The sequence below is a fragment of the Spinacia oleracea genome, chromosome 5, assembly GCF_020520425.1.
Source record: "Spinacia oleracea cultivar Varoflay chromosome 5, BTI_SOV_V1, whole genome shotgun sequence".
NCBI lineage: Eukaryota > Viridiplantae > Streptophyta > Magnoliopsida > Caryophyllales > Amaranthaceae > Spinacia > Spinacia oleracea.
Genome location: NC_079491.1, coordinates 14,967,865 through 14,978,881, shown reverse-complemented (window position 1 = coordinate 14,978,881; position 11,017 = coordinate 14,967,865). Strand labels below are relative to the sequence as shown.

Here is an 11,017-nt window from a genome sequence, read left to right as displayed (position 1 = left end):
CACTAGCAGAGGTCATCATCCGCAACTCATAAGGTCTTCTACACAGCGCCTGCACCTACAATCTGGGTTCCACCTCCTCTTTAACTGCAGAAGCCACTGCCCTCTATCGTGGTATCTTATTAGCAAATGATAAAGACATTCTCAACATCCATATCGAAGGAGGCAACCTTTTGTTGTCAACTCTGTTCTAGGTATCCCCCCCCCCACCCATGGCAAATTGATCATATGATCACTGATATTCGCACGTTCCTCATCTCATTCACATATTGGAAGATTCGTCACATCTACGGCGAAGCAAATAAAGCAACAGATTGGATTGCCAATATGGGTCACTTGGTCCCTTCTAATTTAAATATTGATCTATGTACAAACTCTAGTATAACTCCTACTATTTCCTCAGACGCATTAGAAATTTCCCTCATAAGGAGAGTTTCTTAATGTTGTATCTCTTTTTCTTACCTTTAAAAAATAAAAATAAAAAACCCCATTCCAGCTTTTTGGGCCAGATTGTGGGCTTTAAAACTTGTAGTTTATTTATATTAATACAGCAAAAGAAATCTAAAGTCGCTGCTTCCCTTCGAATATCAGTAACAATAGATGAATGGAGGATATATTTCCCGCCGCCTGTTTTGGTTGATCAAAGCTTCCACGACCAGCTTAGAGTCGGATTTGATGATGATACTAGTATTGAAGCCCGTGCGATGCACGAATTTGTCAATTTTAGTACATTTTTGTTTATTATATTATCGTATACGAATATGTGTTTTATAAATTATACGTATAATAGAAAGTTAAAATAGATCACTCTTCAAGTTGGACTATAAATATGTTCTTAATATTTAAAATGTTTATGCATAAGGCACTCATAGAAAAATCGAGTTATGGAATGATTAGTTCAATAATGGTAAAACTCGAGTTAGTTATTTATGATATGGATTGATCCAAATATCAAAGGTTTAATGTAAATAAAGCACTATCACATACTTGATAATTATCCAAAAATATAAATTAATCGTATAGTTAATTACTAATTTATATGGTTGTAGGAGATTGGTGTGATAACATTGTATTGGTGTGATACATTTGAGTATCAGAAAGTTAAAGAGGGATGTTGCTTCCTATCTGGATATGAGTATTGCTGATATCTGCATGCTTCTAGCTTAGCCTCTTAAAAGGATACTTCATAGTCGTTTTCTTCTATACATCGAGATTAAACTAAAATCCAAATAACTCTCCTTTTGTCTTGTTGATTTCTAATAGCATGGCTTGTGAGAATCGAACTACATTTATCCATGCTGAAGTAATTCTCACAATCTCATGCATTCACGGAACTTGTAAAGAGACAATTGTCAAGCCTAAACTTTGAAATAGCAGGCATTTAAGTTTATAGACATAGCAAAATCATGATTAATCAAAAATGTGTGATATGCCAATAATAGCCCATTACAACCCAACTTGAATATTTTCCCGTCAATAGTTCATCACGTTTGTTTTTTGGGGGCGTCAATATTTCATCATAAAAAGGTAGAAGAGAAGTAGGATAAATTCTATTTACACTAATATAAATCTGGTCCACGCTAACTAGGGTAACGGGGTAATTTGGTTGGGCACTGTCACGTGATAGTTATTTCGTGATTTTTTTTTTTTTTTTGTGCGAATGAGCCACAAGGGCAATATAAATTACAAATGGGGACGGGGAGATTCGAACCTGAGACCTATTGTACACAGGCCCTCAGTCTTAACCACTAGGCCAAGACATCATTGGTAGTTATTTCGTGATTTTAAATAGTAACTATATGCGTATTACAGTAACTATGTGGTTTAAAGAGTTACTATATGTTTTGTAGCGTTTCTATGGGATTTGTATCAAGCCCACTTTATATACGTTTTAAATTTATTTATTTTTTCAAAATTTCAGATCTGCATTCTTTTCATTTCTCTCTCTTTATTTTCTCTCTATGCTTTTCGGATTTTTGCCCAAATTTCTAGGGTTTGTTCATTTTTGTTCGATTTTCTTCGTAATTATCTTATAATTCTCATAATTGGATCTATTAGGTGAGGAAAAAATGGAGGAAGTAGTAGATCAAGAAGGAGGTTCGTCGTTACCGAAACCGAATCGAAGAATTTGCGCTCGTCTACAAATCATCGCAAGAATTTTAAGAGATCACATCTTGGTTGTTGTTTTTTAAAGTATTTTAAGTCTATTTTTATTTAAAATTGAATTTTTTTTCTTTTGATGTTTTGGAGAAATTAACGTTTGTGTTTTGTCGAAATATTGTTTTCACTTCGCGAATTCGATTAGTGACTTCACGATTTTAAATAGTTACTATATAAGTCATATAGTAACTTTGTGGTTTAAAGAGATACTATGTGATTTTTATAGTTTCTATGCGATTTTAACTATAACATATGCTTATTGTATGTTATAATGATTTATCGACTATATTTAAAATTTCATGATTATGTGACTATAATCCAAAAGGTTTGTGCTCAATTGATACAAGAATTGTAAAAAGGATTGGACCTACAAATACTCCAGTTGCTAAATTACTATATGTTTGAAATAGTTACTATGTTAGTTTATTATGTTATATGCATGTTTTTTATGTTATTCTATATTTTCAATGATAGACTTACTATATTATAGATAGAGTTACTATATTATTATCACACCAACTATGTCTGCAACTCTGTGACTAAATGACCATCAATTATATTCATAGGTACTACATCTTGTATAATAATAACTATATGTATTTGGTATAGTGATTATGAATATTATAATGTTCTTTTTTAATTATGTTCTTTGTTGTCCTCTATGTTATTAGTAATAAGAGTTACTATGTTATGATAACAATAACTATATCTGCAACTCTGCTAGTATATGACTATCATTAATATTAAGAGATACTATATCATGTATAATAGTTACTATGTTATCATTATGTTCTTTTTATGTTCTCTGTACTCTATGTTATTAGTAATAAGAGTGACTATATTATTATGACAGTAACTATATGACTATAACAATAACTATATTTGAAATCCTGCGAGTATCTTACCTCATTAATTCTAAGAGTTACTATATGATGCATAATAGAAACTATATGTTTTACCAAGTTACTATGTTATTTTTTCATATTTAAATGTTAAATTATTAACTTACTTTATATATTATTTATACAGAAATTCAAAGATGATGCATCCAGAATTAAAGTCGTGCAAATAATAACTTTTGCAAGGAAAACAAAAACAAGAGAAGAAGAAGAAAATTATGACAACAATGAAAACCAAGGACGTAGACGTGGAAGGAGAGGACGTGCTGGTGGAAGGAAGGGACGGGGACGTGGCGATTAGTATTTTTAGTTTTAAAAACATTTGATTTTAATGTGGTTTATTTAATAGATGCAAATAATTATAATGTCGTAGCTAAAAACGACTAACCATGTAATGAATGTTTTTCTTAATCATTGTTCAAGAGTTATAATTACTCTTACGTTTGATATAGTTACTCTTTTTTATTTCAGTAATTATATGATATATTATAGTAACTATGTAACTATATAATGCAAAAAGTTACTATATGACCTATAAAGCATCTATATCATATTGTTTATTTTATAATATAGTAATTGTTCTACCGTTAAATTTACTTTTCTATATCATATAGTTACTCTTTTGATAGAATAATTATTCTTATCGAAATGCCTATATTTTTTTTTCATAGTTACTATTCTGAATATATAGTTACTTTACAGAACATATAGTTTCTATAATTTACACTTTTTGTCTGCAATAATGAATATATAATTAGTCTTATTTTTTTATATAGTTACTCTTTGTGATAAAATTAACTATATAATATATAATAGTAACTATAGAATAGAAAGAGTTACTGTATGATATAAAAGAGTAACTATTTCTATACGGTAGAAATATTTACTATATGATAATTAAGTAAATATCTTTGTGTATACATAATAATCAAGTAATTGGATTCTTATTATAAAATAAAAAAATTAAAACAATTGTTCTTTTAGTGCGAACAATTGAATATTTGGTGTCTTAGATCAAAATTCTTTGTGTTTATTTTTACCTTTTTTTGATGGTTGCTTGTAATTATCATATTGACCCTTCACTCTCTTCTTACTTTTCCCTTTAGTTACAGTCCGATCAGGATCAAGCAAAGTTGTTATTGCAAAATTAGGTGATTCTCCTTCTTGTGTTGCTCATTGTGCTTCAGCTTTTGCCTTTTCTTATTCTGCTATCTTCGTTGCTTCTTCTTTGGCTTCCTTTTTTTCTTCCCTTTTTTATGATCTCGTCAACTGCTTTATTTTTATTTTTAAAAATTTCCTCGATAAATTTCCTAGCCTTTGCGATCTTATGCCTTTCAAGATTAAGTTATAGTATATGTCATACAAAATTTTTAATGTTAAATAAAATATACACAGTAATAGCTATATATATATTACAAAAAGTTATTGGATGACAAAATGAATTTGTAGTTACTCTTTCAAAGTTAGAATTGCATTTCTTAATAATATATTTACCCTTTGTATATTATACATACTTTACTCTTTTTGTTTGGAGGACTTGAAAAACAAGAATTTATGTATTGTTACTCTTTAAATGTTATAATTACTCTCCAGATAAAATAGTTACTCTTTTTAACTATATTATACATATGTAAGATTATATACGACTTTTATGACTATTTGAGTAACTATATTACATATAAGTATATTTATATCAATATAAGAGTTACTATATGATCTATGCAGAAACTATATCACAAATATTCATAATTATACATTTAACGTTGTTGTATGACTATTCAGTAACTATATTACATATATGTGTAACTATATGAATATAAAAGTTACTATATGATCTGTGCAGAAATTATATCACATATATTTATAATTACAAATTTAAAGTTACTGTATGACCATTGGAGTAACTATAATAATATTAAAATAACTATATCGAAGTAAGAGTTACTATATGATCCTCGCAATAACTATATCACATATATTAGTAATTATAATATTAAAATCACTGTATGACTATTACAGTAACTATATTACATATTAGAATTACTATATCAACGTAAGAATTACTATATATTTATTAAACGAACTATATCATACCTCTTCAATATACAGTAATTATTTTTCAAATGTTGATGAAAGATGTCAAGCATCTTTTGAACCATTTTGATAGTTTTTCCTCTCGCCACATCTACCGAGAAGCTAATCGGGCGGCAGATTATGTTGCCGCTATAGGTCATCATATCCAGACCCATCAAAATATTGATCCATATATAGATAGTAATTTTTTCTTACTTTATATCTTTAGATAAGTTAGGGTATAGTCGTGAGAGAAAACTATCCTAACTTTTATTGTATCTTTCCATTAATATATATATATATATATACCGTAATTATTTGCAACGCCATATGGAGAACAATTTCGTATAACTAGATTATTAGATAAGATGGAAAATTCTAGAAAATGGTTTAGATGTTTGAGTAGAGAAAACAAGTTGATTATGTTCATGCAAATTTGGCGGTGATTCTTTTTCTTTAATGTTAAATTTTCTAGAAAATAGAATTACCTAATTAGTATAAGTTATACTATAATTGTTCGTAGTATACTAGGATTACAATATTACCTTCCTAGTTCTTTTCGTGATCGTTCTTTTTCTATTGCGCGATTTAAATCGGTATTCAAATCAATTAAATTGACCTCCATTGTTGAAGCTGATGAGCTGCAGGAGGAGAGAGAAGATGCTAGAGCAGAGAGATTTCAGATTTTAGGGTTTCATTTGAATTTGGGGCCGCGCGTTATTTCTGTTATTTGAGATCACGTGAAATCCTCCTGATCCATCACTGGTAATTTACGAAAACACCCTGCTCCACGCTAATTATAGCGTGGACCGAGTCCATGCAAGTGGGATGTATATCTTTTTTTTCATAATCAAATTAATTCATTGATAAAAAGTCATACGACATCTACATAAAGATTTGAATCTAACAAATACATAACAATTTTTTTTTTTTTTTTTTTTTTAAAGGTAAGAAAAAAAACCTAGGTTCCCCTTCGCACAAGGGTGAAACCTAAGCTGTCACTTTGAACAATATTATCTAAATTAGGGCTAGAGTTCGGGGGAATACACAATGGTTCAACAATAAGATGTCCTACATTAGCTATCCAATCTGCTGCTCTATTTGCTTCGCGGAAGATATGCTTGATATGGGAAGAGTGAAAATGCTGAAGAAGAGTCCTGCTATCTTGAATAATGTTTTGAAGCTTCCACGGGGGGGTCCAGATTCCTTTTAGCGAGTTGATCACAAGAAGGTTGTCACCTTCGATGTAGATATCTTTAATATTGAGTTTGATGGCCTCTTGGATGCCCTTATGAAGGGCTAGGGCTTCGGCCATGTAGACTTGCGAGTTACCCAGGTTAAAAGATTTGGCGATGACCGTATCTCCATTGTTGTTTCTGATGATGATGCCTCCTGCTGCTGATGAGTCTTTACGTGATCCGTCGAAGTTGAGTTTGAAGGCGCCCAGTGGGGGCGGGAACCACCGCACAAGAATGGGGTGAGGGGTGGTTGGAAGAGGAGTGGAAGTATGATGAGTGTTGTAAAGGTTACCTCTAAGTTGTTGTGAGTCAATCTGGAGTCTAAGCTCCCATTCCTTGAAGGTGTTAAGAGCTCTAAAATAGCAGCGGCAGGGAGAAAGCTTATTGTTGGAGAACACTAAGGCATTCCTTTCCTTCCAAATAGTCCAGCAAACGGTAATGAACTTCCTGAGCGCAACTTGGTTCCGTCTAAGGTAGACTAAAGTTTTGAAGAAATCCGTCATAGGGAAGGAGAAATCGAACCAATTTTTGGTAAGTCTATGCATCCAGACATTTTTTGAGTGCTCACAAGTGAGAAAGAGATGATTAATATTCTCACTGGCATGGTTACATCTAGGGCAACAACTTGAGGGAATAATTTTCCTATGAAAAAGAGTTTCTTTAGTTGGAATACTTTTATGGCAAATTTGCCATAGAAAGATTTTTAGTTTTGGAGCTATATCGAGTTTCCAAATCCATCTAAACTCCCATTTTTTATCCGAGACTGGGAGTTCGTGTGCAAGCCAGGTAGCGGATTTAACTGTGAATTCTCCAGAGTTTGTGCAGCCCCAAATGGGGTTGTCAGGCAGTTCATTGACAGGGATAGGGATCCCTTTAATTTTTTGTACCCACTCAGGTGAGAGGACCGAAGAAAGTTTCCTTAAATCCCAGTTTTTGGATTCATCAATAAATGAGTTCACGTAGACTTCTCCCCTATTACTATTAGAGGAGTTGCAAGGGAGATCAGAAAGGGCAAATTGACCAACCCAGTTATCTTTCCAGAAATTGATGTGATTCCCATTGCCAATCTTCCATCTAATACCTTTCCTCAATAACTCCCGTTGGTTTAAAATGCTGATCCAAATAGGAGAGTCTTTAACTTTTTTCTTGGCAGAGAAGAAACTTGTGTTCTGGAGATATTTTTTCCTCATGATTTTTGCCCAAAGGTTATTTTCGTCTGTTAGTATTTTCCAGCCTAGTTTTGCGATGAAAGCCCTATTCAGAGGGTAGGTTCTTCTTAAACCTAACCCTCCTTGGTCCTTAGGTTGACAGACTTTGTTCCAGGCAATGAGAGGGAGTGCATTACCTAACTTGGATTGGTTCCAAAAAAATTGGCGATGAATATTATCCAATTGATGGCACGTCTTCCTTGGAAGAAGGAAGGAAGAGCAAATGTAGGACGGGAGGGCTTCAAGGTTGCTTTGAATAAGCGTTGTTCTACCTCCTTTGGATAGAAAGTTAGCTTGCCAGGAGTTTATACAGCGTTCATTTTTTTGCATGATGCGTAGATAGTCAGATCTTGTAGGTGTGAAACTAGAGAAGTGAGCTCCCAGATATCGACCTAGAGACCCAGATTTATGCATATTGAAAATGCTGGCCAAAGCATCTCTCTTGGGGTGGTTGATATTCTTTGAGAAGATAATAGCTGATTTATGGAAATTCACTAATTGGCCGGAGAGTTTACAGAAGTCAGAGATGACTTTGAGTAAGTTATGGCATGCGGAGTTAGTGGCTTTACATAAAAGTAGGCTATCATCTGCAAACATTAAACATGAGATTTTTATAGTTTGAGGTGCTATTTTAAATCCGAGCCCTAATGAGTCATATTTGTATAGGGTATTTTAGGCGCATTTAGGTTGCATTATTAGGCATTTATATCATTTTAGTTGCATTTAGGATCACATTTGCATAAGTTATCGTTGTCGTACTCTATTACGCCCCGTTTGTGTTTTCTTAATGTTTCAGGTGATTTTACGGTCATTTGGATGCTTTCGGAGTGTTATGAGTTGATTTGGATGATGAACGGATGGAATGTTGACTCGAGGATCATTGCATATCTCTAGGGATAATTTTGAGTCAATAACGAAGCTAAACGCTATTTTTCTAAGCATCAAAACGGACAAGCGTTCACTCTTTTGATGATATCTCAAGTTCTACATGTCGGAATGAGGCGATTTTTATTGGCCTAGAAAGTAGACTTCAAGAGCTTTCCAACGACAGGTCACACGTCCTTATAGGCATTGTAGAACAAGAGTTATGACATAAACAAGATGGCTCGACTATCCGATTCGCCCGAAGCCCAAAACGATGGCCCAATCTTCCCCTTGGGCGCGAAAACCAGCGACCCACCAGCGGGCCCGCTGGTTTCTCCGCCCAACTACTTCCACACGCGGGTTCATGCTTTCATCTTGGTGATCGTCCAATTAAATCATAGCCTATGTAATTGTTATTTTCCTTTTTTGTTTAGAATTTAGGAAACACTAAAATACCTCAAGGGAATTAATGTATTCCCTTAGGCTTTAATTTCTTTTCACGTTTTTCAATAGGGAGAACACTTGAACGCCAGTTTTTTGGTTTTCTATTCTTCCCTTTTTCCATTGTTGAACCCTAGCTTTCAATTTTCATTCATCAATCTAGAGGTAATTCAATAATTTCTTTTGCTTTTATTCTTTCTTATTGTTTTCGTTCCTTAGTTTAAATTTTCCTTTGATTATGAAATTCATGTTTATTATTTCTATCATGTTTGTTAATTCAATTATGAGCGAGTAGTCGTATTCTAGGGCTAAGTAAGGGAAACCATGTTTATACCATGATTATTATGCATAAAGTTTGTTAATTTATAGATTATTGCTTGAGTATTCCGATTGATTTGTTTTAATTGTTGATTCATGTTATCGGCCAATTTCATGAATTGATTATCTAGCTAATAGGAATTAGAATCGAAAGATCGTATTTTTAGAGGCTTAGTGCAATTGGCAATTCTGATTATGTTAGCGACCGTACTGCATATGTTGAATTGAAAGTGTTAAGACCCGACCGTAGGCTTAGCATGTACTTTAATTACTCGGCTTAGTTTATTCATTTCCGAATTGATTTATGTTCTTGGATTGGTATAAGCATGGTGAACCGAACAGACGCCCTAGACCTTTAATTCATTGATAAATTACGCATTTTTATTATTGTTTTAGCTTTAGTAGTTAATACTCAACTCAACTTTAGTTATTGAAATAGTTCGTATAATTGGGCAAAAACTAATAGAACTTGTCTCCCTGTGGGATCGACCCGTATTTGCTAAGTATCTGCTAACAACAGACACCGTGCACTTGCGGTATCACTTTTTAATCTATCAAGTTTTTGGCGCCGTTGCCGGGGAGACGGCTATATTCTATTAGTTTTAGTTTGATTATTTGAACTGTTTCCATTGTCTCATTGGAACTCTCAGTTCCAATTGAGGCAAATCTCACTGCGTTTTCTTTCGTTGTTGTTTATGCCCAGGTCTGCCAGAACGGGTACCTTGGTTCCTCCCGATCCCGATCTTGGAAAGACCCTTCGTCAACTAAAAAAGCAACAGAAAAAGAAGAAGCAGTCAGGGTCCCAAGACTCACAGACTCCACCGAGTCACACGATGTCTAAATCCCTGAAATCATATGGGGTTCCTTCCTCGAACAGTGTTCCGACTGGGCTCACAATGCCAACTATTGATGCAGTCAACTTTGAGATCAAGCCCGCTCTAATCTCCATGGTCTCACAAAGTCAATTTGGTGGCCATCCATCTGAGGAACCCACCAACCATTTGCAGAGGTTCAACCAACTGTGTGGTACTATCAAGCATCAAGGGGTCACTCAAGACCAATTGAAAGTCATGTTGTTTGGTTTTAGCCTTCGTGATAAGGCTCAGACATGGTTGAATGATGTCAAGGAGACAGAGTGGAGTGCTATTTCACAGGCCTTTCTAGAAGAATTCTTTCCACCCACCAAGACTGCTGAAATAAGGCATAAGCTGACTACATTCACTCAAGAACCTGGTGAATCACTTCGAGAAGCCTGGGATAGATTCAAGGCTTTGCAGCGGTCGTGCCCGCATCATAATATTGAAAAATGGTTCTTGGTTCAGATTTTCTACCATGGTTTGCAAGATGAAACAAAGAACACGGTTGATTCTGCTTCTGGAGGTGTTTTTCTTGACAAAGAAGTGGATGCAGGTTATGATTTCCTTGCCAATCTTGCTGCTAATCATTACAGCACCACCAGAACTACATCTAAGAAGGGCAAGATTGATGTCGATGCTTATGCCCTATTGTCATCACAAGTGGCAGCCTTGAACCTAAAGATCGATGCTTTGAAGTCCCCTCAGTCTGGTACTCCCCCAATGAGTATCAATGCTATGTCCAGTGTAGCTCCGGTAACAACTTCTTACTGCGAAGTATGTGGAATCCAAGGTCACTTTGGTCATGAGTGCTCTTATAGTCTGCAGGATACCACGCGAATGGAGCAAGTGAATGCTTTTCAACAGAGGCAACCCGATGACCCATATTCCAACTCGTACAATCCAGGTTGGAGGAATCATCCAAATTTCTCATATCGAAGCAACAATGCTCAAAATCCTCAACC

General features: G+C 34.3%; 1 non-coding gene across 1 annotated transcript; it reads right to left on the bottom strand.

Moving 5' to 3' along the window:
* Nucleotides 1–10,391: 10,391 nt before the first annotated feature.
* On the bottom strand, nt 10,392–10,498 carry LOC130462219 (small nucleolar RNA R71). Its single transcript, XR_008922334.1, has one exon. It is a non-coding gene; the product is annotated as a small nucleolar RNA R71 (small nucleolar RNA).
* Between the last annotated feature and the right edge of the window lie 519 nt (nt 10,499–11,017).